We start from the raw sequence: 27,523 nt of genomic DNA on the forward strand, positions 1-27,523 counted from the left end.
GAGGCAGTGTCTATATCAGGAATCTGACCCAGAGCAGAGTACATAATTCACAATGAGGAATGGATTTGAATTTCACTTCTTTTTTCCATTCATGAATTGTGCCAATTCTGTTTGTTATTTCAAATTATTCAGCAATGATGGCCCCAGGTCAGAAAAGAACTTACGCTCCTGTGTAGTCTTATAGAAGTCAATGAGACTACTCACATTTGTGAGGTTAAGCATGTAGCTAACAGATCATTGGGACTGGAGGACATAAAAAGCACACTTTGCTGGTTTGTTACATAACACACATGCCCTCCTTATTGTCCTGTGTTATAAAACTAACAACAGCTAATTCAGAATGGTAAATATGAATGTAAAATTTGCAAAGATTCATAGAGTTTAAGGTCAGAAGGGACCATTAGATCATCAAGTCTGATATCTTGTATATCACAGCCCATTAAATTTCACCCAGTTACCCCAGTATTGTGTCCTTTGCCCGTCTGTGTTTGCTACAAATTTGGCAGAAAGTGAACGTAAAACCAAGACAGATTTGTATGGCTTCCAAATAAAAAAATGTTAACTCACTGTGTGTCTTCATTCGTATTCTCCATATTTTCTTCCCATCTGCAATATATCCAAGTGAGGCTATTCTCTGTATCTTTTAAAATATCTGTTTCTACTCTGTCTAATTTTTCTCTTTTTAATATGTCACTTTTTTCTTCCAGACTTTTCTTCCTTTTTCCATCTTTTGTTTCTTTCAAGAAACTTTCCCATTGCTGTTTAGCTTCCTCCCTCAGTTTAACATTTTCACTTTTCCTTCTCTTCGCATTTCCTCTCTCCTCATTCCACTCCTTCTCCTCCCATGCAGAAAACCTCTTTTCCCAGCACCTCACTTTCCCTGAAATCAGAAGCCCTTCCCAGGTTCTTTCTTTTCCTGACCTCCCCCTCCAGTATCCCTTGTCCTCACACTGCCCCCTGATATTCTGGGCCCAAAAGCCCCTGGGTAATTTGTTTCCTCTATTCTCATTCACCTGTTTGCTCTTTCCATTGGATCTTCTAGTTGCTCTCTGTTCCATCCCACATTAGGTGCTCCAAAGGTTCTTATGGCCCTATCCACTCATTCATAGCTCCTTGGCTTTTCTGTCTTTTGCCAAAACCCACCGTTATTTGTCATCTTTTGATTATGTCTCATATCTAGTAACTGAGTATGTACATGCCTATTTATTTAACCTTAGCGACATAAGGCCTTTTTTTTGCTGGTGGATTATTTGTAGGACTACAGAACTAATGGTGTTACAGCATTCCAAGATTCTGAAACATGAGCAATTTTGATGGAAGAGTTTTTTGGTTTTTTTTGTCAGACTATTTCAAACCCTTTCTTTCGGGGTTTTTTTTTTTTTTTTTTTGGTTTTGGGGTTTTTTTTGGTTTTGGTTAATTTCTATTGAGATCAAAGTTCTCACAAACAATTTGCAGTGTTGCCAACTCTTGTGATTGTATTGTGAGGCTTGTGACACTTTTTCTTAAACCCCTAGGTCCTGGAGTTATGTGACTATTTGAGAACTGCATCTTTTTTTAATATAAGTTTTTAGCTCTCATACTTGTGAAGAAAAGCATGAAAATGGGACACTCCCTTCCATGGAGGCTCAAAAACCAAAAGGCAAATAAAAGAACCCTAAATATATATATTTTTAACCTCATTTTTTTCATGTAATCTTGTGACTTTGGGGAGGCTGACACGATTGTTAAATGTTTACCTCTCAGTTGCAGTATTCTAATCTTTTGTTGTGAAATTTCCAGTTCTCTTGTCCTCTAGAGACAAAGGAATCATCCAGCAAAAGCAGAGAAGCAAAGAGTTCATGTTCTCGATATTTCTGAGGTAAAAACAAGCAGAAAAAAAGCTTTTAAAAACAAAACCCTCTCAACTCTCAAGATGTTCAGGTTTTGTTTCTACCCCATAAGGATGCAAAAAGGGCATGGACATATTTTTTTCTTCAATATATGAGGGCACTGAAGTCATGTAAAGTGGGTGAAGTGAGATTTATATGTTAATTGGAGTATTTTTCTACAGCAATAAATTGCCTCTTTTGACGTGCTAGGGCCCCCCCCCCCCCCCCTTCCGACTGCCTATTTAAACTAGAAGTGAGGCAATGGGGACAGATAATGACCTCTTTATTAATGAGCCCACTATTTTTAATTACTTTAGATTTAGGAGAAATCTAACAGGTTTTATAAAAGCACCCCCTGCTTAATTAGCAAAAATCTCTTTTTATTAGAAATATGAGGTTGTGTGATAGAAAACAAGGAAGTCACACTGAGAAAAATGTAATTCTTTACAGCCTCTCTGTGGTATAATGGGAAGTTTAGGCCCTGTTTCAGCAAGGTACTTAAGCATATGCTTAATTTTAATTGTGTGAGGTGTACTGATTTACAGCATGTGCTTAAGTAACATGCTAACTGGGGCTTTAAATATGGCCGCTATTAATGACAATGAAGAATATAACTAAGTGATTATTATTATTATTTTGGCAGAAGACTAAAGGAACTGCTGATTAAGGGACCAGACCTGCAGTCCTTTTCCAGGGAAAACTTCTAGTGAAGTCAATGGATAAAAATGGCTGATGTGCGTACACATTAGGATAACCTTTTTATTTTATTTATTTATTTATTTATTTTTGGCAGAAACTCATTCAGAAGCAAACCAGGTCAAGGGATGATTTACGAAACTGTCATTGTTATGTGGTGTTAACGTGATAGCTGGTTTCAACTGACATCTGTAAGAAACAGTTTGACATGCCTCTTCTTTTGCATGAACTAGAGTTTCTAATTAATTATGCAAAGCTGAAAACAAACAAATGAGAGTAGACTGAAAAATAATAGCTAAAAATCTAAGATAAGGTGCACTCTCACACCTTATTCAGTTATTGATACCCTTTACATTGACCACAGTGGTTTCATCTTGACCATGGACTTATAGGGGAAATAACATACATTATTGATAACACTATTAGTCATTCTGAGACTCTATTATGTTATGATTTACAATCTGTGAAAAACTGACTTACATTAATATGGGAAAAATCATGCAGCAAGCAACATGTGTAACTTTCATGAAATTGGCATTCATTAACATGCGTTACTTTGCATAATACAAAATTTCCTTCAGTATCGGGCAACTTGTCTTTTTCCATTTAATTGTTTTCATGATCTAGCAAGTTTATTGTGTACAACAGATAGAAAATCCTCCATCTGTTTCTCTTTCAATATATGAGAGCATTGAAGTCATACAACACAAGGTTATGGTCAACATCCAAGTCTTTCCTTGTTATAGCGATCTGCCAAACCACTGTTCGCAGTGTCTTCTGTTCATGTAATCAGATGTTATACCATCACTTTCATAAAAAAAAACCTCAGGCACGTTGAATTATTCATGTGACCACCAAGAAATATACCATCCCAATTTGAATATTACAGACTATCATCTGATCATTTTCATAACCGTATCCGAGTAGTATCATCCAATGGTTTAATAACCTTTCATAACCGAAGAACTTCCCTGGGCTTTTTCATCTTTAATCTCAGTCTGGAATATAGTCTTTTATTTCAAAGAGAAATCACCTTCTCAGCCACAACTCAGTAGAAAAATCTTTCTACAGAAACAGAATTTTGTAAGCTCCTTGGGATGGAATCTCTCACTCTTTGCTTGCACAGCAGCTAGCACAATGGGCCCTGATCTCATCTGGAACTTTTAGGCACTACTGAAAAATAAATATTAAATACAATATTAAATATAATAATATTGAGTAAGGGCCAGATGTTCAGAGGCCTGCACACAAGCAAGAGAAGGTGCCAAGTTATGAGTTGAAAGAAATCACACCATGAATTGCCTTTCGGAGCCTTTCAGCAGACTTGCACTCATGGCTTGACTTTTCCCTCCTGAGACCTTCTGTTTTGGGGCTATCCATCTTTAGCATAGAAAATCTGGTCATGAGTTGCTGGGGCTGTCAGAGGGCTCCCAAAAGCGAGGGGTCCCAAACAATGCTTTGCTTGCGCTTTAATCACACCTCCACTGTGTAACACTGACTTCACCTGCAAAATCTCATGTATGAAAACAATTGTTTTGATCTTTAAATCACATGCTTGCATGCACTAACAGCCTGTTTGCATGTGTAGCAACAGGATTTGCATGCACATGTGCAGCGTTTTGGAGGCAAAACAGTTGCGTGCCCTGCCCTGGCACAGACCTTGGAAATCAGGGCATGTATATGTACACTTAGAAGTGAATGTCTTTGAAAGTAAAGTAGTTGCAAATTAGTTCCTCTTTTACTTACCTCCCAAGGCTTGAGGTACAAAAATTCTTCTTAAAGACATCATGTAAGCAGGCGGCACAGCACGGCGGGTGCGTCGCGACCCTTCCTCAGTCCCAGGCTTTGAGGAAGGCCACAGCGCCTCTGCTAAGGGGAATAAGCAGTCTAGTGCCCCAGCCCTTAGGCAGGACGGGCAAGTAGCAGGTCTGCTCTCTGGAGCAGTAGGGAGGAGGAGGCTCTCCCAGGGTGGCTAGGGAAGGGGGGAGGGGGCACAGGCCCACCCGTCCCCACTGCATCTCAGCCCAGGGCCCTAGTAGTGGCAAAGGCATTGCCACTCAGTCGGCGGGGCTTCCGCCTCAACATGCCGATGGGGCTTGCCCCTGTCCCAGCCACTGACTATGGCTGTCCCTGGGCCACTTCCTCCCAGTATCCCCAGATACCTGGCTCTTCATCGCTCCCTCTGGGTCACTGGGGAAGGTGGTGAGCGGGCAGCCGGCAAACCCCTCACCATTGACTGGTGGCAGGTTCGGGAATACCTGAGGGTCATCGGCGAGGGGTAGCTCCTCCAGGTTGCAGGGTCCCAGGGGTTCCCCCGGGCGGGTAGGGCCAGTCCATGCTGGTTTGTCCTCCACGCCAGGCAGCTCTTCCAGGTCAGGACCGGCCTCCGGGGGTTTCTCCCATCCAACAGGTGGGGGTAGCTTCCCCCAGCTAGGAGGTCTGGCGGCCCTTCCCAGTCCACCGGGTCTGGGGGCCCTCTCCAGTCCTCCGGGCTGGGTGGTCCTACTCGGTAAACAGAGTCAGGCAGCCCCCTCCAGTCACTCGGGCTGGGCAGGTCCGGCCAAGGTTGGAGGCTCCGGTCAGCTTGGCGTCTCTGCCACACCGCTGCGGGGCTGGATCAGGCCTAGGCTGCAGCCTCCGGGAAGACGCGTCTGCCTCCTGCGGCAGCTGTCTCCCAACTGAGCTGCTGAGCCTGTCTTTTATACTGTCAGCCCTAGGCCTGGCTCCACCCCTCTGCTTCCGGGTGGCTGGGCCCGCAGGGGCTGGTTCTGTCCACCGGGGGCAGAACGACCCTTCCTCAGTCTCAGGCTCCGAGGAAGGCCACAGCACCTTGCTACACATCACAAAAACTGAAGGCAGTGCTATTGCATTATTAAAAGAAAATCTATACAAAATTACAGTGATTGCATCATGGTCAGTGATTGAATTATTATACTTGCTGAAAACTATCAAAGTCTCAGAGGTCTGTTATTTGTAATACTGAGGTTTTGATCAACTAATATAAAAGACTGCTTTAACTAGTGATTAGATTAGAATGCAGAACTATGTAATTATAGTGACCTTCTACACTAGACGAGGCTCCATCATTCAGTGACTGAAACTGATCTGTCTTATCTTGTCATGTCAAAATCCAACATGCTTGTCCAAGGCCCAGAAATGTGCAGTGACAACAAGAGCAAAAGAGATGAAGCCATTGTTCTTATATACATCAGGCAACAGCTTCAAGAGCAGAGTGCACAAAGCGCATTCTTCTGAAGTAAACAATCAAGTTGACCTATTCCTGGCTCTGACCTGCCAGAGGAAGAAGTTTCTGTGTTGCCTAATAATATGTAAACTGTCCAGCAAGCATTGTGTGTTTTGCACTTCCTACGTAGGGTTTGAAGAAAAGGAATTAATTTGGCCATATTGGAAATACACAGTTAGAATTAGATCCTCAGCTGGCGTAAAGTGATAGACCTCCATTGTCTTCATGGAGCTACAATGATTTTTATCAGCTGAGGACCTGGGTTTTGGTCCCAACTCTGCCACTCTTAATCAAACACTGAATAGCACCATGTTTCGTGAAGAATCTCATTTACATTGAAATAGGACCCACTACTCACTTAGTGAGGTGCCACTCAATAGACCAGATTGTGAATTCCTTACTCCCCACTGGTGAGCAGTTATTTGCATGATTAGCCCCATTTACTCCACTGAGACGACATGTGTAAGTGAGTAAAGGCTCCACAATCCAGCCCAGTGTAAATAAGAATGCCAAAATCAGGTGGTTAATAAGTATCCAGGCTGGTCACTAACCTGTTGCAAGCTAGCTACGTGACACAGTGTGATGCAGTTGGCAAAAAGGCTAATATAATTCTGGAGTGTCGTATGTAAGACACGGGAGGTAACAATTCGCTCTATTAGGCACTAGTGAGGCTTCAGCTGCAGTACTGTGTCTAATTCTGGGCCCCACACTCTAGAAAGATGTGGATGAACTGGAGAGAGTTAGGAGGAGAGCAGCAAAAATGATAAAAGGTTTACAAAACCTGAGCTATGAAGAATGGTTAAAAAAATTGGGCATGTTTAGTCTAGAAAAAAGAAGACAAAGGGGGTGTGACACTGACAGAAGCCAAGGCCCAGGGCTTCCCTGAACACTGACCAATGCATAGCTGGAAACCAATTAGGTTACCTGTGGGTTAAACAGATATTGGTGTTGGAACAATGCGTTTAGCATTTAGACTTTATGGAATGCTTGCAGGATGCTGCATGTATTAGTCCTACTTATAATATCTGTATCCCATGGTATAAAGTTGTATGGAGTGTTTGCACTGTAAGCTCTGTAATTGTGTAACTCACCAAACAGGAAAAGAAGCATTAATCAAGATAAAGTGCTCGTCCTGCACACAAGATGGTCCATTGAAGGCAAATGAGGCATGGGGTAGCATCAAAAAACAGAGAGCTTGTTGATGCATTCCTCACTTCTTCCAGGAAGCAGAGGCCTGCACATGAACTCATCCCATCAGCTTGGATTCTGGAGTGAAGGGGATAAGAAATCCCTGAGAAGGAGAAACTCTGTTTGGACTCTGAGGGGCAAAGTTGCCTAAACATAAGCAAGAGATCCTCATGTTGCGTGGCATGGGTCAGCCCTAAAGGACCATATAGAGCTGGTTTTATTACCTTTTTAAATCTAAGCCTGTAACTCATTTGTGTGTGTATATTTCCTGTTCTAACCTTGGAAATAATTCTCATTTCTTTTCTTAATAAATCTTTAGTTAGTTCATTACAAGATTGGCTACAGACATTGTCTTTGGTTTGAGATCTGAGTACAGTTGACCTGGGGTAAGTGACTGGTCCTTTGGGACTGGGAGTAATCTGAATATGGTTGTGATTTTTGGTGTGAAATGACCATCTATCACATAGTCCAGTGAGCATGAGTGGCAAGATAGACTGGAATCCAAGCGGACTGTCTGTGACTCCATGGTAAGATTGTTTTAGTGCTTTAGGAGTTCACACTTATTACTGGGTTGGTGAAATCTAATTATAAAACATACAACCAGTTTGGGGTTTCTGCCCTGCCTTTTGACAGTCTGCCCTGAGTCTGGCACTCATGGTCATGAGCCACTCCAGACAGTCTGACAGGGGGACTGGATAATACGGTTAAAATATTTTAAAGGCTGTTATAAAGATGGATGCTGATCAATGGTTATCCATGTCTACTGAAGGCAGGATAAGAAGTAATTGGCTTAATCTGCAACAAGGTTGATTTGGGTTAGATATTAGGAAAAACTTCTTAACTATAAGGATAGTTAAGTACTAAACAGGTTGCCAGGGGAGTAGGTGGAATCCCCGTCCTTGAAGGTTTTTATGAAAAGTTTAGACAAACACCTGTGAAGGATGGTCTAGGTTTAGCTGGTCCTGTCTCAACATGGGGGGAAGGACTAGATGACCTCTTGAAATCCCTTCCAGCTGTACGTTTTTATGATTCTGTGATAGGTATTAGTCTTATAGGATGCATATTTTAAATATTGTCTTTGACAGACATTTTACAGCCACTGTAACTTTTCTGCCACGTATAAGAACTGTAAGATAAAAACATGTGTCAATTATTTTATCCTATTGTCCATGGGGTATCAACAGTTTAAAGAGAATACAAAAAGTTCAGTGCAAAATATCAGAACAACAAAGAGCAGGTATTAGGATGTGCACTCTGTCTTTCCATTGTTCATGTATTATGTGTTGCATCAAGTTGGGCTATATCCTGTTACGCTTCCTTTGTGACATGTCAGTAATGCAAATTAAGCAAATGTAATACAATCCCGTATAATGGGATAGGATGAAAATTTAACAAAATGTGCATTTTTTCGGTTATGATTTGTAGAGTACAAATATCACAGAAGTCCTTGGGAACCTATATCTATAGGGAAACACAAGTACACAGGATTTCCTTGGCACATACTGTACCCTATTACAATAGCTTATTGATTTGCATATTCTTTCTGATTATTATCCGGTAATTGAGCTAAGTAAGTAAATACATACTGTAATTACCATGTACCCTACAGTACCAGCTACTCTGAAGAATAGAATTAACCATGTATTTACCCTATAGCTACATAGCAATCTCTATTAACAGATGAATAGCATTTTATATATAAAGATAATAAAAGATATGGTTGCCCATTCTGAATCACACCGCAGTCATCGGGACGCCACACAAGCATATGCATCCATGCAGATGGATCACATTGCAGAGCTGAGGCCTATAATGCTATAGTATCATTTATTTGCCCAGGTTAGGTAGTAAACAACCATTCATGAGCTCATGGAATGTGTGCAGAAAAAAAATACCTTGTGTTGCAACATAAATAAATTGCTTGCCAACTGCTTTGCCAACAAACTGGCAACCTCATAGATGATTCTGTCACATCTTCAGGAAGATGATAAAACCAATTCTGACCAAGGCCAATAGAAATATTGGCAGATCACAGCTGGATGGGTGAATCCACAATAAATGATGCCCTTGATAAGCAGGCAGAGTTTGTCAATGATGTTTGCAAAATCCAGATGCTTCTTTCACTCTGCCACTGAGAGTGCAGAAGGAAAGGATATTTCAATAAAATTATGTAATTAATATATTTAATAATTAGGTATTTAATCATAATTCTAATTTATAAAAAATAATTATTTTCCAAGTGGTCAAAAGTGAATATAGATTGGAAAAACTTAGTCAAAGCAGAAGCATCTACTATAGAAATACAATATCAGATGCAATGTATTCCGCATTTTCTTGACAGCTATTTCCTTTACCTTTTCTCCTTCCGTTTCTGAAGGCAAAAAGTGGAAAATGGATACGGGGATAACTAGTCATTTTAAGAACTTTCTTTCTATGGTCAGAATGCGGGTTACATTTGACATATCCCATGCCTAATACTCTTTCAAAAGTTGACCTTCTGAAAACTCATCTATTTTAAATTCTTTTTAAATGCTAGCTTCCTTTGAATGTCCATAGATTCATTAATTTGCATCAAATAATCTAAATATATAGCTGCTTTATACTTTAAAAAAGTTCAAGCAGCAAACAATCATATGAAGAATGTTGTCTGCAAGGCTTTGTCAGACAGTACTTCATGTAAGTTTCATGACTGCATTTACTTTTAATTGATCCTGCAGCACTGTGCCCCTTATGGAGTGTTTTAAATCAATGTCAGCCATAAAGTGGTACTAAACTGTACAAGATCCTTTTTTGGTTGCCGTTAAAGATAACTTATTTATGAGGACACGAGTAAAACTCTTAGTATATGAATGTAAATATGGCCAAAATTCTTTCAGGACTCTCTTTCTCTTGTGTTTTATAGCTTGAGGAATGTCATAGATCAAAATGTAGATTCTTTCTGTCTCCCTTCATGAATGATTCAGCAGGGATTTGTGAATGTTTTCCATTCACCTTGCCATTCTGGGCTGTATCCCATTTCCCCATCCCTTTTTTAGTTGGATAATACATTACTTTATCTCAATTATATAATACAATTTATAAACACACTGGTAAGATCTCCCTCAATAGCAGCTTAAAATGTGTTTTGATATTCTGCCTTACTTTAGAAAGAAAGAATTGTCCACTTTAACATTTACAGGAGGGCAGCAAATTATTTTTCCCAGAGAAAGTTTTTCTATGAAAATGAAAACAACATTCTTTTTTCGTTTTCATCAAAATTTTTAAATGAAAGCAGCTATTTTTTCACAACATTTTCAGTCTCATCAAAAAGTTGAAAGAAAAATTCTGACCAGCTCCAGGCAGCAACCAGTTTAAACCATGTGCATAAGTCTTCCAACTTAACAAAAAACAGAGGAAACGGTTTAGATGTAGCTTCCTTTCAATACTGTGCTAACCAATGGGAGTGCATGCCAAGAGCAAGCAAGCACCCCCATTGGTTCAAGAAACTTCGAGTCCACTTTTTATCTGATCCTTAAACTGCAGTAGTTGCAATCATGTGTGCTATGTTCATTACCAGCAGTGACAGTGCATTCTTGGAGAGGGGTCTTGACTGCTGAAATTTGCTTTCCACTTTGATTTAAATCAAAACCATTTCCATGAATAGGATCCTGTAGCCTAAAAGGCTGTTTCAGAAGGATTCTTACAAAGATTTAGGTCTTTCACTTGGCCAAGATTTGATGCTCTTTAGAATATGCTGCAAGATTTATCCACCGTAAGGCTTCCTATAACACTCATCCCCATAGTACCCAGGCACTTGACCTCTTGTAGCTGCCTACAAGACACCTGTCCCTCGAAAATGGACTGAGAAAACCAACCTATTTCAGAAACAGCATCAAACTGCAATCATACTGTCACCATGTGGGATACTATGAACCCAGGCTTCCCTCTCACTGAAAGGCTCCATATCCCATTGACAGCTATGTGCAAAACTAACTTGTTACCAGTCACATGAGTTTCAGGAAACCTTTCCTCAAGAGTATTGTCTAATCTCTCTACAGCATCTAAACTGTCATATATACTCATCAGCCCTAAAGTATCTGAGTGCTATTTGGGGAACTCCTAGCGTCGCTTTGAGTTTTGCATTTGTACAGTATGAAACTGAAACTGAAACACAACATTCAGACATAAACAGTACGCCAGATCATGAACTCATGTAAATTGGCATAGTGCTATTTTCTCCATTGGCAATATGCTGATTAGCACCCCTTCATGACCTGCCCCACTAGTAAGCTTACTCATATTCACTGTGAACCTGCTGAGTGTTAACAGTGTTGCTCTGAGGCTGGTGAGTTCCATTCATTAATAAAAAACACTACCAACTATTTTCACTTGTCTGGGATAACAGTTTTGCTGAATCCCCTAATTTTAGTGCCAGAAGCAGCAGAAACATTTGGATAAAGGTATGCACATACCCGGGCTGGTTTCACCAAAGGGCCCCCAAACCAGGGAAGCTTTGAATTTTGCTATGCAAGTTACTAATGGTTCTACCTATAATATCCTCTTTCAGCCCTCCAGTCCCATTACTGAATATTACAAAATGTCATTTAGTCATCCAAAGCCCCTGTACTGCTCGTCTGCTGTAACTTAATTCCATTTTAGAATCTGAAGCAACCATAATTATTTGGAATGCTGATTCTTTAAAGAGATACTCATCATACAGCTGGGAGTCAAGTCAGAAGTAAATCATTTCCTGAAGAAGAAATAACGAAGTGAATAGCCAAGAAATCTTGATAGTCTTACCGTATCTCATAGACATTAAGGCCAGAAGGGGCCATCATGATCATCTAGTCTGACGTCCTGCACATCGCAGGCCACAGAATCTCACCCACCCACTCTTCCAATAGGCCCTTAACCTCCGGCTGAGTTACTGAGGTCCACAAATTTTGATTTAAAGACTTTGTTACAGAGAATCCACCATTTAATCTAGTTCAAACCGGCAAGTGACCTATGCCCCAGGCTGCAGAGAAAGGTGAAAGACGCTAGGATCTCTGCCAATCATGGCATTCAGGTTAGCTACCTCAGGTTCATTTATCAATTACCTGTTTAAGGAAGGAGGAAAGAGAACATACAGTGGTATTAATGAAATCCTATTATATGGCTCCAGGAAACTTGAAGCATGGGAGTATGTGTCATCTCATATTCCTCAGGTATGTAACACACTGACATATAATTACTGCATGCATTGTAATGTAGTGTTGGATAAGAATGCTCTACAATCTTTTAGGCATTTACATTTTCCCTTTTAGTTCCTCCTAGGGACAAATCATAGCTCCTAAGAACTATATGGTGGTGGAGTAGATGCAACAAAAGTCACAGCCATGTCAACACAAAAGACCTTAAGACAGTAAAATACTAATAGAAAATGTTGTGCCGTATAAATCAGAGGTAAGAGAGAGAGAAATGGGATAAACATGACAGGGCCATCATAAGGTTATTCCAATTTTATCACTCATGCCTTAGAGATTTTAGATTTTTAAACTATGAAGCTGGATGGTTACCAAAGCACAGATTTCACAATTTACCTAGACCCTCCCACTGAAAAGTCAACAGTGCCCTGCACGGGGAAACTCAGGGAGGTCCTATTTGAGGATTATTCCCAGATAATTCCACTGGCGCGTAAGGGGGAGCCAAAGGATAGACAGATACGTACAAGCTCCACTGGAGCTAGAGTGCTAAAAATAGTAGGGTGGATACTGTGGGCCACAGGCTAGCTACTTGAGTATGGACCCAGGGGACAGGCAGGCTTGTACTTGGGCAGCTAGCCTATGCCACTGCCTGTGCTGCAATGTCCACTTAGCAGAGCTAGCATGTCTGTGTACCCAGGAGGGGAGGCACACTCCCAGGAGCAGTGCAGACAGACCTTTAGGTGGTTAGAACCTGTAGTTCTGCTGAACCTGAGATCCACAGGAACATTGGGGAACCCCAGGAGGGCATGGGTCCACCTGCCCAGAAGCCAAGAGCTTCTGTGCTTGCTCTGGAGCTTCCTACCTGGCTGTTTAGCAGTGTGGCTCCAATCGTTACTTGTGGCATCCCCTGCAACTCCTCCATTTAAGGGAAGCTCTCACAGACTGGAGAACCTCTGCAGGAATGTTAACACCGCCACAGGATGTATATCCAGTAGGGCTGGGTGATGACGCATGTAGGGAGTCTCTGCTCATTGATCAGTGACTGAGCCAAACAACTCTACTGTGCTTCCCAAGAAAACCACCATGCTCTGGAAGGAGAGTTTGGTTCTTTTATCCCCTGACAACACAACAGGGTAACAACTTTTTGCAGATTATTGAAAACATGGATATATATTTTCGTCCCGATCCAGCAAAGCACAGCCTGTGTGCAGTCTCATTGAAATCAACAGGCCTAAGCATATGCCACAGTGTTTTGCTGTAACAGGGCCTTTACAACTGAAATGATCTTCTGCTCAGATAACGCCAGGCAGCCTCAAAGGGCCTCAATGGCTTCTGCACATGATGAAGCGTCTCTACTACAGGTAGGAGGAAACTTTACTAAACACCTCTTTTTACAGTTTTATAGCCTTGCTTCCCATTCCTTTCACAACTTGGTGCCAGGATTTAAACCTTGGATGCACAGCCCATTGTAGAGGCAGTTAAAAGCATACACAAAGGGGAGGCTTTTCCTGGCAGAGGGGAAAGGAAGGATAGACACATACAATAAAACAGTTGTATGTATAAATTACATCCTTAAACAATAAAATGAGTCAGATAGTCCTAACAGCGGCTGAAAATTCTTCTTTGCCTGAGGAGTGAAGGGCCTGAAACTTTGCAAGATTCTTCCTAAAACAGCTTTCCAAGCTACAGGATCCCATTCATGAAAATGTATTTAACTGGGCATTTACCAGGTGAACCTTCTGAGATAAGTGTACACTTTAGAGAGCCAAGAGAAGCCTTTAGTTTGTGTGTAGGAACCGCCCTCCCTATGTTATGCACCTGAGAGATGCAAACTCTTGAGAGTTGAGTAGTTGAGCTGTGCAGTGGCCATTTCTGTTTGGGCAGGATTCAGCAATTAACATTTTTGCCCGTTTATTTTGGTTTAAATGCATTTTCACCCTCTGAGTATCGCACAGTGTCCAAGATTGGCTGGTTTCAGGGCAAAACTATAAATCCCTCCCTAGTACACTTGGGGAGTAAGAGGGAAGAGGCAACCAAGGGGCATTGGCAGTAGCAGAGGCAATGGACAATGTGGAGGTAAAACAGGAGGCAACAGTAGATAGGGGGAAGGAAAAGTAGGGGAAGAGGCAACAACCCAGGGAGAAGAGACAGTCAGGTAACAACCTGGTGGAGGAAGCACAGGTATATAGCCTTGCCCAACTGGGCAGGATCAGAGCAACTTATGAAGCCAAGCACTGGGGGGAAGCAACGTGATAGTAACACAATCCATATTTTCTTCCAATCCTCCTCCCAAACTGAGTCAATCTTCTAATCTTTGTCTGAAATTTAGCAGTGCTGCCAAGAGATGAGGCGGGAAGAGTGAGCTCATCTTTGGTCAGGGAAGCTCCCAGGATCACCACAGACAGGCACCATGGTTCTACACACTGATGTGTGGCCCCATCGCATTGCATCAGGAATATGATCCTGAAAAAAACAAAAACTGATGATGCATGGACATTTTCCTGGAGTTTTTCCACCCAGGAGGCAAGAACAGGCTGTGATTTGGGATGGGCTGACACTCAGAGTCCGATCCTCTTTTTCAGGTAATAACCCTATTGGCAAATACAAATACCCTCATCATCTAAGTGCTGGTTTCTGTGCTCTTTCCCCTCCAGCACACCCTCTTATCGCCACACTAGACTCCTTTCTCCTTATTTTTCCTTATCATGAAACTAGTGCAGTGATGGCTCCCCAACATCTGTGAGGTAAATTCATCTGTGAGAAGCTGTCTGGCAGGCCCACTGCTCCCTTAAAAGAAGGTAAATATCCCTGACCATTGCTTCTGCAACTCAGAAACAAACTGGTCTGCTGTAACTAGCAAACCATTGCTCAAATGTATATGGAAAATGAAACCAGTATATCTCCGTGCTGTACAACCAGTTCAGAATCAGATCAACCCATTTTTATTTTTAATTGTTTCTTTGGCAGTAACATTGGTGATTCAGACTTAACATTTTTCATCCAAATCCCCTTGCTAAAATAGAGAGACTTTGAATTCATTGTGAGAAGTAAAAGCTAATTCCTGTCACCCAAGCCCACCTCTGATTTCAGCAATATATTTCAGTTCTATGTGCCTGCCATGCAGTAAAATACCAGCATCTTACTGTACTGGATACTAATTAGAAAAAGAAATGTGTTAGATGTCAAGCCTCAAGAAAGCAAACTTAACATTCTGACAGCAGCTGGAGAGTGATAGCCATAATCAAGCATTGTCCCTGCTTAGATCTGTGCCAAGCAACCTCACTTTTTTCCAGCTAATTCTCCATAAGAGACGATCTTTCTTTACTATTCCAAGGAAACATGTTGTCAGTTCCCACCTGCTGGCATTGCCAGAAATAAAACCACAGTTGATCAGACGCAATAGGTCAGCAAAGTAATGCATTGAACCATTGTCTGTGCTTCTAGGCTGTGTAACAGGGGAATCACTAATATTTATTCCCCCTTTCCCGAAACTGCAGCGGTTTTGTTATGCTTTTATTAAACAATGAGATTTTTAAAGCTAGAAATATGTTCTTTTTGGGATTTGACATGGAGGCAAAATTCAGGCTTGCTGCCAGACTGAAAGTTTGATATCATTTGGAAAACAAAATAGATTAGAGCAGCTTTTGGGAGGAAAGAAAATGCAGATGTCAGTCTAGTGACACAGAGTAATCTATTTGCTCAGTGCTTGTATTTTGCTACCAATTTTGTATTTTTCAAAAAGGACAATAAAAGAATTGTGCTCTCTGCTAATTAATGACAAGCTGGTAAAAGCATCTATCCATTGTTCCATTTATTTCTTCATTTTCAGCAGTTAACAGCCCTGTTCTGAAATGAATCAATGTCGTTTACACAATGCTGTCACCCCTATTGTTTCTTTATCATCCTTGCATTTTCATAAATCGGAGGTGTTAATTCCTTAATGGCTTTTCTCAGAGCTTTAAAATGTATGCAAAATGGTAATCCGCCTCCTAAACAATTCATGTTTACACAGGCACACTCTTAAATATGTTTACTATCAAAATGAATCCTTTGTTTGGATCTAGCCCTATCTGTTTGTTTTCTAAACACTGAATCATAGCAGGTATGCGAAGCCTAATTTTAATTAGAAACATTATCAGGTTATACTATCTTTTTTGGAACAGCACACAACTAGTTCCATTCACAGATGAAAGACCTTATATTTTTTCCATAAAAGCTGTCGTCTGTACCTTGTGTAATATAAAATTATGTTATTAAATGTAGATGGGTTTGTGTATGTCAGGGTTTGAATGCTCTTTTACGTTGTGATCCACAGACCATGGATACCAATGGAAAGACACCTACTGAGTGACCTTTGGTTCAGGGCCTATGTGAGCCTCCTTATTTACGTCTTATCTCTTAAGGACATGAAGAGAAAATATTATAGGCAGACTTTCTGTATAATAGTTAAAGATTAGCTGACTAGATTTAAACTGCTTGTGGCAAAGGGAAATCCACTGTAGGAGCAAACTAAAAACGTACTAGGAACAAATCCTTCTTAGCGGCTGGGGCCAAGGAACAGATTTCTATGGCACTGCCAGGAGCGTCACGTATGAAAAGGTCCCCTCATATTTAACATTAAATGATAACTTTTCTATAAGCTTCTTTTTGGATCATCCTTTGTTAAAAGACAATTATATCCCTGTTATAGAATTCTCTAGGATGGTTTTAAAAAAATAAATGTAAAAAAGCTGTAGAACTTGGATAGATCACTTAATCTCTCTGTGCCTCTGATTCCCATCTGTAAAATGGGGATATATTAATACTTCTTTTCTCCTATCTGTTTCTGCCTGATTTATTTAGGCCAGTGGGGGACTACTCACGTGTGTAAGTTATGCCTATGTTTAAATCTTTGCAGGAATGGGGCCTATCATTGCAAGCTCTTTGGGGGCAGAGACTCTTCCTCTGTATGTACAGCGCCAAGTATAATGAGTTTCTGAATTCCTTTGGGGCTTCTTGGCAATACTGTAAATAATAACTGAAAGTTTGTTGTTCTTTATTACATTCTATGGGTTTTTTAAAGTAATTTCTATAGAACCCTATTACTTCCAGCTCTCTCAAATCATGCAGATTTTTCCATAAGTGATTTATAAAGGTCACTCTCATCACAGACCATCTTTTCATTCTGTGTTTGTACAGCACCTAGCACTGGGGATACTGGGAGGCATGACTAGATCTGCCAGGAGCTACAGTAATGCAAATAATCAATGAACAATAAATAAGAACAATACTACTTCATATTTGCATCCAAAAGCCTGATACAAAGCTATTTAAATCAATGAGAGTCTTTACTTTGACATTAAAAGGTCTTTGGAGCAGGATCCACATGAACTATACTGAAACAACTTTCTGTGAATTATACAGAGATAAATTTAAGCTAATTTTGTTTTTCTGAATCAAAGTACATTTCTTTAAAAGTGAGATTTCAATGTATTCTGATCTAAATATGAAACAATTTGATGAGGGCTATGTTGGCATTACGATAAATATAAAAATGAGAAAAACCTGATTTTTACCTGGAAAATAATGTAGCCAATTCCAATCAGTCAGAGGAAATATGTGAGAAAAAAGCATTGGTGGTGATAAAAGGAATAGTTTGAGTAAAATAAAACTCTTAAATATTGTTGATGTAGTTTAATTCCGTTTTGTATCAAGTTAAGGAACAGATTACATATTGTTTAGAAGTGACACTGGAGTTTTCCAGTAATGTGTAGTGACTGTAAGATCCACACTGCTTAAAGGATAGATTCCTCAGAGTACATCTAAGACTGAAACAGACAGAGAAGATCAAGGCTTGTCAGTGACTAACCATGCTGCTGCACAGCAGGCAAACATTGGAATGCAACAGCAGCACCAGTTCGGGTTGCGCTGCCTTTCCTTTATGCTCTTGTTTTGGGTTTTGTTTAATCACCCATTGTTCTAGGTGGGACAGCCAAACTAAAGAACAGAGTGATCAAAAATGACTCCTATTCATTTAGTGTAAGCAGGTCATATGAAAGACCACTGCTTTAGGAAGCAATAACCAGGAATTAGAAGTATACTAGGGGACACACCATTAGAGGAGGGCAAAAAGGCAAATTTACAATTAACTGAGGCTAAACAAAAATTATTTTGTAATCTTACCAACAATGAAACACTGCCATTACTGAATAATGGAGAGTGTCTGAATGCCCATATGGCAACAATTGAAGCACAGACACACCGGGCCATATTTCATTGATAAAAGGTGTACAGCCCAGGGAAAGAAACAACTACTCTTATTACTTTTCTTCAAATTCAAGACATTAAAAAAAATTACCCCGATCGCTTTTGTGATATTCCTTACAATTCTCACAACAAAAATATTGATGCTATAAATTGCCATTTCAAGTGCTGTTAAGCACGGGTGAAGTATGTCTTGGAGAAAGCCTTGTATACATACAAAAGTTGGAGCCTTCAGCACTTGCTGGGGTCTTGCCTAACACTGGAGTTCATTAGGAATAATTTATTCTACAAAACAGAATAAGAAAAGCTATATTTCCTACCCAATCAAACCTAGCACGATCTGAACATTTTACAAGAGTTGTCTTTCTCAGAAGATTCCAAGTCTAATTTCATGACCAAAGAAGTTTTGAATAAACTTCACATACAGATCCAAAAAATTTCACAGCATGATCCTCATAAGCATTTAAAGTCCACCAGTCAGTTCTCTTGATGCGTTAACTCACTCCTGGACTCTGTGGGATCTGGGGACAGAACACATCCCTCCTTCCTGGTAGCTAGAGAAGCTGCAATACAGCCTAAGGCTGCAGTTATTTCAGTCCATGGGCTAGGTTTGTGGCTATGTCCTATATGACAAATATAGTGCCAATCAAAATAAGGGGGAATAAGGACAACCCGGGGAATTACAGACCAGTCATCTTAACTTCAGTTCCCAGAAAGATAATGGAGCAAATAATTAGGCAATCAGTTTGCAAACACCTAGACAATAATAATAAGGTGATAAGTAACAGTCAGCATGGATTTGTCAAGAACAAATCATGTCAAACCAACCTAATAGCTTTCTTGGCAAGGTAACAAGCTTGTGGATGGGTGGAAGCGGTAGATGTGGTGTATCTTGACTTTAGTAAGGCTTTTGATACAGTCTCACATGACCTTCTCATAAATAAACTAGCGAAATATAACATAGATGGAGCTACTACAAGGTGAGTGCATACTGGTTGGAAAACCATTCCCAGAGAGTAGTTATCAATGGTTCATAGTCAAGCTGGAAGAGCATATCAAGTGGGGTCCCACAGGGATCAGTTCTGGGTCTGATTCTGTTCAATATCTTCATCAATGATTTAGATAATGGCATAGAGAGTATACCTATAAAGATTGCATACAATACTAAGCTGGGAGGGGTTGCAAGTCCTTTGGAGGATAGGATGAAAATTCAAAATGATCTCGACAAACTGGAGAAATGGTCTGAAGTAAATAGGATGAAATTCAATACGGACAAATGCAAAGTACTCCACTGAGGAAGGAACAATCAGTTGCACACATACAAAATGGGAAATAACTGCCTAGAAAGGAGTACTAAGGAAAGGGATCTGGGGGTCATAGTGGATCACAAGTTAAATATGAGTCAACAGTGTCACATTATTGCAAAAAAACCAAACATCATTCTGGGATGTATTAGCAGGAGTGTTGTAAGCAAGACACAAGAAGTAAGTCTTCTGTGCTACTCCAATTTGATTAGGCCTCAACTGGAGTATTGTGTCCAGTTCTGGGTTCTACATTTCAGGAAAGATGTGGACAAATTGGAGAAAGTCCCGAGAAGAGCAACAAAAATGATTAAAGATCTAGAAAACAAGACCTATGAAGGAAGATAGAAAAGATAGGATTTGTTTAGTCTGGAGAAGAGAAGATTGAGGGGGGTATATGATAACAGTTTTCAAGTACATAAAAGATTGTACAAGGAGGAGGGAGAAAAATTGTTCTCATTAACCTCTGAGGACAGGATAAGAAGAAATGGGCTTAAATTGCAGCAAGGGTGGGTTAGGTCGGACATTAGGAAAAACTTAACTTTCAGGGTAGTTAAGCACTGGAATACATTGCCTAGGGAGCTTGTTGAATCTCCATCATTGGAGATTTTTAAGAGCAAGTTAGACAAAGACATGTTAGGGATGGGCTAGATAATACTTAGTCCTGCCATAAGTGCAGGAGACTGGATTAGTTGACCTCTTGTCCTTTCCAGTCCTACAATTCTATAGGGGCTTCTAGGCTATTGGACTCTGTAGATATGAATCCATTAGTCCCTCTGTTGTGTATCCGGTGATTTATTTATTTCTTTTTCAATGCTTAGTCGAACAGTCGGCCATAGCACTCGTCTGCCATTTGGTCTGTTCCTGTGATGCTGCAAGGGCTTGACGGGCCGAGAGTCCAATGTCAGAACACACTTGATGCACCCATGTAATAGGGGGTCTGCCTCTGGGCCCCTGCCACCACTCGGTTGGTGGAATTTTATGTTCCAAGTCATCCAAAGAATGGCATTTGCCAGAACTTCTTGTTGCACTCTTGCGAAATGTCCAAAAAGCATGAGATGCCATGTGAGGACAATGATCCCAGTAGTCTGTAGATCAGAGAGACAGTAAATATCTGCATTATAAATGGAGTCATTCTACTTTATGCCTAATATACAACCCACCTGCAACTCTAATCTCTTTGAATAATTAAACTGTTGAAGCAGTCTCCAGCTTTTGCTATTTGGGTTCTATGCTCACCAGTTCCCGCAGTTCTCACATGGAAGTTCTCCACTGGATTGGCATCTCAGCATCTACCATGGGTCATTTACAAGGAACATGGAATCAACATCGTCTTGGCACAATCAAGTTCAGGATCTATTCGAGCTGTATCCTCTTTGTACTGTTGTATGGTTGTGAAACATGGACACTATGTTGCTCAGATTGGGTAAAGCTGGAGGCTTTCCACACAGTGACTTCCTCTATGCAATCTGAGCAGCGTAGTGTCCATGTTGTATAAATGTGTGTAAAGTGTGACATAAACACGATATGATTGGAAAACAGAAGAGAGAAGCATTTTGGGGATAAATGGATTGCAGATGAAGATGCCACTCTCCATTTAAGGGTCACCTGACACTGTTAGGGTATTATCCTAGGAAGTTACCGTCAAACCTGAGAAAGGAAAAATAAACACATTACATATGTTTTTAAAGTTAAGAAAAATATTGCTGTAGTTAAGATACATGTATTGGTGTCAATACCCCTTTGTCCCTCACAGCAAAATCGCCTTCATTTCGAAATTTCCTTTCTTATCCTGTGTCATTCTAATGATCTCATGGCAGTATTGTTGAACTGCATTGATGGGAATTGTTTCTAAATGACAGCCACAAGAGCTTTGAACAACTGGGAGGGAAAAGATACACTCAGCCTCTGAAGGGCCTCAAACTTCCAAACTGCAAATCTCCAAAGCAAAGCAATAAAATTTAAAGCTGCTGCCATGGAATAAACAATTGGAAAACCCTGGCTGTAGAGTGAATATGGGATGGAGAATCCTAAATTGTTGGTGAGCTCTTCAGTCCTCAGAGAGGCAAACACTGATCATATTGCAACATTTCCAGGCCTTGTCACTTTGCATGTGTCTACACTGCACTCATGGGGCATGACTGTAAGTCAAGCAGACATATCTGAGATAGCTTTCATCTCGCGGACTGTTAGCAGTAAAGCTGCAGCATTGTGCATTTCAGTGCTGGCTAGCTGCACAAGTAATCACCCAGAGTTCTGGGTGGGCTCGTACAGCCCATCCTGAAGTACATGCTCTGTTGCAGCTGCACTGCTCTGGTACTTGAACTACCTAGATTAAAGCTAGCTCAAGCACGTCTACATGAGCTGAAATCACATGATCTAATCACATGATTAGAAATCACATGATTCTAAACATACCCTAAGTCTCAGCCCTATCGTTTCCATCATCAACAGCATGAGACATTTTAGATCATGACATCTGCTTGCTCCTTTTTGTGGCTGTGTGTAAGAGGTAAACAATCTGGGGCCTGATCCAAAGGCCACTGAAGTTACTGGTTTGGAGTTGACTTCAATGGTTTTTGGATCCAATCCATGTTGAAGGAGCACTGATAAAAAGAAGGCGAATTAATAAAAGGAATTAAAGGGACAAATCCTGATTTGACTGGAGTTGTGTCAATTTATACCAACTGAGGATCTGTTGTCATTTTATTCCTCTGAGATTGTGACTGAAAAAAACTTATTTGACTTAATATATGAGGGAATTCTTTCTAAAAGTAGGCAAATAAAAACAGCTGTGTAGAACTATTGACTGTTTGACTACCCTGCCTCAGCTATATGAATTAGGATATACTAATAATATATATCATTTACAAAAGGAGACTTGAAGTATTCTGCCATATATGTTTTTCAAATATATTACCTAAAAAATTATGATTGAATAAGCCTGAGTTGTAAATTTCAGCAAGGCAGTCTGAACAATTTTAGTCCAATTCCGTTGGAAAGACAACTACTCTGATTGTTTTGATTTAATCAAAACTGTCTATTAAATCTTTAATTCTAATGTCTTTTCAATCCTTGCTAAAACTGACATACATGTACTCTGTGACTGTGCATTATGTAGTTAACAACTTGTTATTTGGACTATCAGTTGTTGAATATTCATCCCGTTGCTGGAATTGTTCAAAATGTAAAACTGTTTATTGCCTTTATCGCTGCTGTCTCTCATTTCCTTCTCTTAGAAATCAATTAAGAAATATACAGTGATGTCGTATTTTTAACTTCTTACGAGGGTGAAGGTTTCCAGATTTTTTTTGTAGTGAAAGGAGGAAAAGCACGACAACGAGGAGGAATAAAATATATATTTCATCTTCCAATTCTACCTCCATATAAAATATACCTTAACTGTTTTGATTATTTAGTCAGCAATCTAAATATGAAGTTAAAATTGCTGCATAATTTATTTTTTTAAGATAATCACAGAACCTAATGTTCAAATTTGGATATAATTACAGGCTTTTGCTTTTAAAATTAACTGGCTCCTATGTATGAAAATTAGTTTCTTGGTTATGCTTTTCAGTAGCTGTTGAAGTTCATGATGTTGTGGGTCCCTGTTTAATCAAAGGAAATGTTTCTAAGAAGCCACTGAACATTATTTAACCCTTGGAGAGACAATGCTGTCACTTGTTTAACGTGGCTTCCCTTTAAGGTTTAGATTTAGAAAGTGATTCAACAAATACAACCTGTTTTCCTCATCTTTCATAACGACAACTGGTATTTTCAAGCAAAAGTGTAAAGTTTAAAATCAGGCCTTGCTGTTATAAAGGAATCTCATATTGTCTGGCAGTAATAAAAATCAAATTTCATATATGGCACATCTAGCTATCTAGGCATATACTTGGAGGACAAAATAAATTGGGACTATGTCATCTGATTATTTCTGTAATCAAATATACCATCGATTAAATGAAGCATTACTTGAATATCACTGAAAGGAATAAAACAGAGGGTATTTATTAACTTATCAGCTACCACCACTATTGGGAACATTTTCAATAACTCTTATTCATATTATTATTTCTTTTTGTTTCCGGAGTACAGCTGCTTTCCATAGAGGAAGTCAGCATTTCTATATCACTGTGTAATGAAAAGCAGTTGTGTTCTTTGTTTAGCAAATCCTCAGCCTCTGCTGGATGAATTATCTACATAGTTTAAGTCACTTCAGTCATGATAAGTTTACTTTCACATCAAATTTTCATCACCCAAACAATTTATAGTTTTAGGGCCTGATCCAAAGCCCACTGAAGTCAATTGAAAGATGCCCATTGACTTCACTGGGCTTTGGATTAGGCCCAATATGTACATGAGCTTTAATGATTCATTATTTTGAGCCCTCATAACGACTACCCAATAAGTTTGTCCCAGCATTGCTAGCCAATTTCTAGCCCACCCTGGGCTATCCCTTGACTGAAAGGACCATGTCTATTCTTATTTAGGTTGGATTAACATCATTAACCTATCATATACTGAAGCGACTCGCACAGCAAATTGGTAAGCCAATTTCAGCAAGCCACATAAAGCACTGAACAGCTTGGATTGTCAGATAAACATACCCAGAGGTGCAGTTAGGATGCTGAAATTATTAGGTGAGCGATAGGAAGCCAAAAAATCAGTGAGGCACTTGAACAGAGAGTATAAACATAAATATCCAAAAGCATGCCACAGTGCATGTGTATTTTATGTTGATGTGCTAATACATTATCTACTAAGGGTTTATTTAAACCATTTTTGTATTCCCTGCAATTCATTTATCTGCATAAGGAAGAGGCACTAACAGGACAGTTCCTTATGAACAAGCAGCCCTGTGTGTTTTCCACTGCTGTTTATAATCCTTCACGCTCATATCTATAATTCATGAGCAAACTGTTTCGTGAACGTTTCCATAAAGGTTGAGCAAAGTACGGCGCTGTTAACATTCGCACTGTCATGCACAGAATCAAAATGTGCCCACTCTCGTTCTATTCATCACAGCTCAAAGACATTTTGGCAATGATATTATCCAAATATTATTAAAACTTTGAACCCTGTCCCCATAAATTATCACAAAATGGCTTCAGAGCCATTAGGCAAGGAGGATGTATGGGCTCCAGTTGCTTTGCAGTAATTATGTGCTTAAAAGGAAGCGTGGCTGAGCATTCTACTAGTAAAAAGAGAAAAGCTATGATCATTTGTTACTGCTTCAGTGCTATACACAGTACTGTTCACACAGGTCAAGCCAACCTTACAGCAGGACAATTATCTGCCGAGAGAGACCAAACATCTGTTATTAAGTACGCACAGGCACCACTGCAACATGCTAGAAATCTTGTCCACTTCATTGGCTGAGCTTATGGTAATGTACTTCAAACACTTGGCTAACTCTGCACAACATCCCCCATTTCTTATTGTTACTTCAACAGTTCAGCTTTGAAATATGCAGTACCTTCACTCCCCCATTACTTCCTTTAATATGCGCACAGCTGTTAAAGATGCTGGTGTAACTTTAGAGGAGTCTCTCTCTGTCTTTTTTTTTTTTTTTTAATTTGTTTCGTTATATTCTTGTGCATTTATAAGTTACCAACTGAAAAGTGTTGTAGAGATAAAGTACAGCACAAAAGCACAGGGTCACTCTGGTTTTGCATTATAAACCATATCCTTCTTTGATTTCAGTGTTCCAAACATTCATTAGGCTGTTAAGGAAGACGAAGGAGGTCATTTTGTTTTTATAGATATGAAATATAATACCCCCAAAACAAACAAACAAAAACAGAAACCCAGGAGTCTGACTTTCTTTTCTTTTTTTTTTAAATTTGTTCTGAAGTAGAATACATTGGAAAAGTTGGCAAAAAGAGAAACACAATCAGGTACAGAGAGATGACTTGATTAGGACATAAAGAGGGGCTAAGTGGATGTGTGACTGCATCTGAGACACCAAGAAGCAATGCAGCTGAAATCTATTCCAGGTGGGTACTGTAAATCCATTCTGGGGTTTATTGATCCAAGGTTGATTGTTTTTCTCTGGTGAAGAATGTTAGCTAACAAACCTGCAATTGCTGACAAACAGGTGGAAGATCCTCTCTCTCAGTCTAATATTTCTCCTGAAATAAGGAGGAGATTCTGAACTGTATATAATTTGTTCCACTTCTAATAGATCTGATGTTAATAGACAATCCTTTTTTCCCCTCTGATAGAAATTGCAGCTGTAACTGACACACTTATATTCACAGAGCACAGCAACAACTCTAAAGGAGATCAGTGAGCTGGTGGCAGAGATGTCAGGCTTAGAAATTAGATCTATCTTATCTGTCTTAGGTTTTTCAAAGGTGACTATCACCGGGTAATAATATAAGCTCTGGAGAAGCAGGAGGATGATGATAGATGGAGGAGTTGCACAAATTCAAGATTCTAAAAATGTTTTTCTGCAATCTTTCACAGAAAATGTACAGAGTTGTGTTTGGTTTTTTTACATGTTCCCAGTAACCACCACCTGTAGTCATGTTAAGAGGAGTCTCTGCAAGTAGCAGATTTATACTTGCCTAACATACTGTCAGTATAAACTTCCTTTAAAAAAACCCTCCAGAGTCCACTTCTGAAAAACAAAGAGAGGCAAAATATTGGGTGTGGTTCTACAAATGGAAAATAAAAAATGAAGAGCAAAACAAGGAGTAGTGGGGAATTTGATGCTGAATTAAAGACAGATCTGCTATGTGATCACCAAGTTACTCCTGCCTAGGAGGAAATATAAGGCCTAGAAGGGAAATTCACAGCTAAGCACCTACCTCATGGGTATGATGAGCTAACTTGAGATATTCTCATCTGTATCACATTCCTTTTTTAACACACATACTTGTGAATAAGGGAGCAGTTGTGCAGGGGGTTTGAAATGAACTCAGTATGGAGCACATTGCCTTGTGTCTGACTTTACAGTCACCCAGGCCAAGCCCCAAAGAACTTGCAGGATCAAGGCCATTGATAAAACACACTTGTTAGAAAGGATTTCAAGTTAGTTTCTATTTCCTACAATAGATTTTCATTCCTTCCTCCCAAAGACAAGCTCAGACACACACACACACGCTTGCTGGATGTGTTCTCCCTTCCCTTGCTATAAATATACTGGATCCATAATGGTCAGATCTATAAAGCATGGATATTTTTGTCAGACAACAGTCAATTAATTTAATACCTAACCCAGAAAAGGTATTTGGAGCAAATCTGCAAATGAGTAAACCAACAAAGATGTTCGCTTTACTCTTCTATAAAGGTTCAGGCTTTTGAGTGCATGGTCTGAATTCCAATTCATTGCCTACCTTCCTTTGAATTAGTGCTCTAACTCTTACCAGTGATAAGAATTATATGTTCAGTACAATCACTTCCACACTTTCACTGAGAAAAGGGCAACAGATCTCTCTGCATAGGCTCTTATGAAGGGTAAATTTAGAAATTCTGTATCTACCCCTTCTCTGGCATTCTTTGTGTACAGGTAATAAACAGAAAAACTCTTTGGGAGACTGGAATATTTAGGTGATGCACTTGATCTATACTTAGTGAAATGATGAGATACCCTTCACAAGTGTTTGGGAACTGCTCAGAAAGTCAGTTAAAAAAAAACCTTGAATACTGTCCATTGAGACTCAACCTGACTGAAAATATTACCACACTGTAGTACAAGAGAGAGTGAGAGAAATAGTCTCACTTTTTGTTGTTTAAAATATGTGCACCTGCTACTGCCCTTTGCCTGTTACAATTGCTGCCACAGTAGTCAAATGGATGCAGCACAGCAC

General features: G+C 39.8%; 1 long non-coding RNA gene across 9 annotated transcripts in view; it reads right to left on the bottom strand.

Annotated features, from left to right (window-relative positions):
- LOC137155016 (uncharacterized) overlaps positions 1–27,523 on the bottom strand; it is a 505,162-nt gene that overhangs the window by 39,341 nt on the left and 438,298 nt on the right. For 4 of the 9 annotated variants that reach the window (XR_010920333.1, XR_010920329.1, XR_010920331.1 and 1 more), the window contains one exon: positions 1,738–1,854. The exons of 4 other annotated variants lie outside the window; for them this stretch is intronic. This is a non-coding gene — a long non-coding RNA (uncharacterized lncRNA). Of the gene's footprint in view, positions 1–1,737; positions 1,855–14,325; positions 14,393–27,523 lie in introns of those variants that run through there. One more of the 9 variants, XR_010920336.1, reaches the window with a different exon arrangement.

Source organism: Emydura macquarii, unplaced genomic scaffold (genome assembly GCF_026122565.2).
Source record: "Emydura macquarii macquarii isolate MOO-44397 ecotype Brisbane River unplaced genomic scaffold, CSIRO-AGI_Emac_v2 contig_295, whole genome shotgun sequence".
NCBI classification, from domain to species: Eukaryota; Metazoa; Chordata; order Testudines; family Chelidae; genus Emydura; species Emydura macquarii.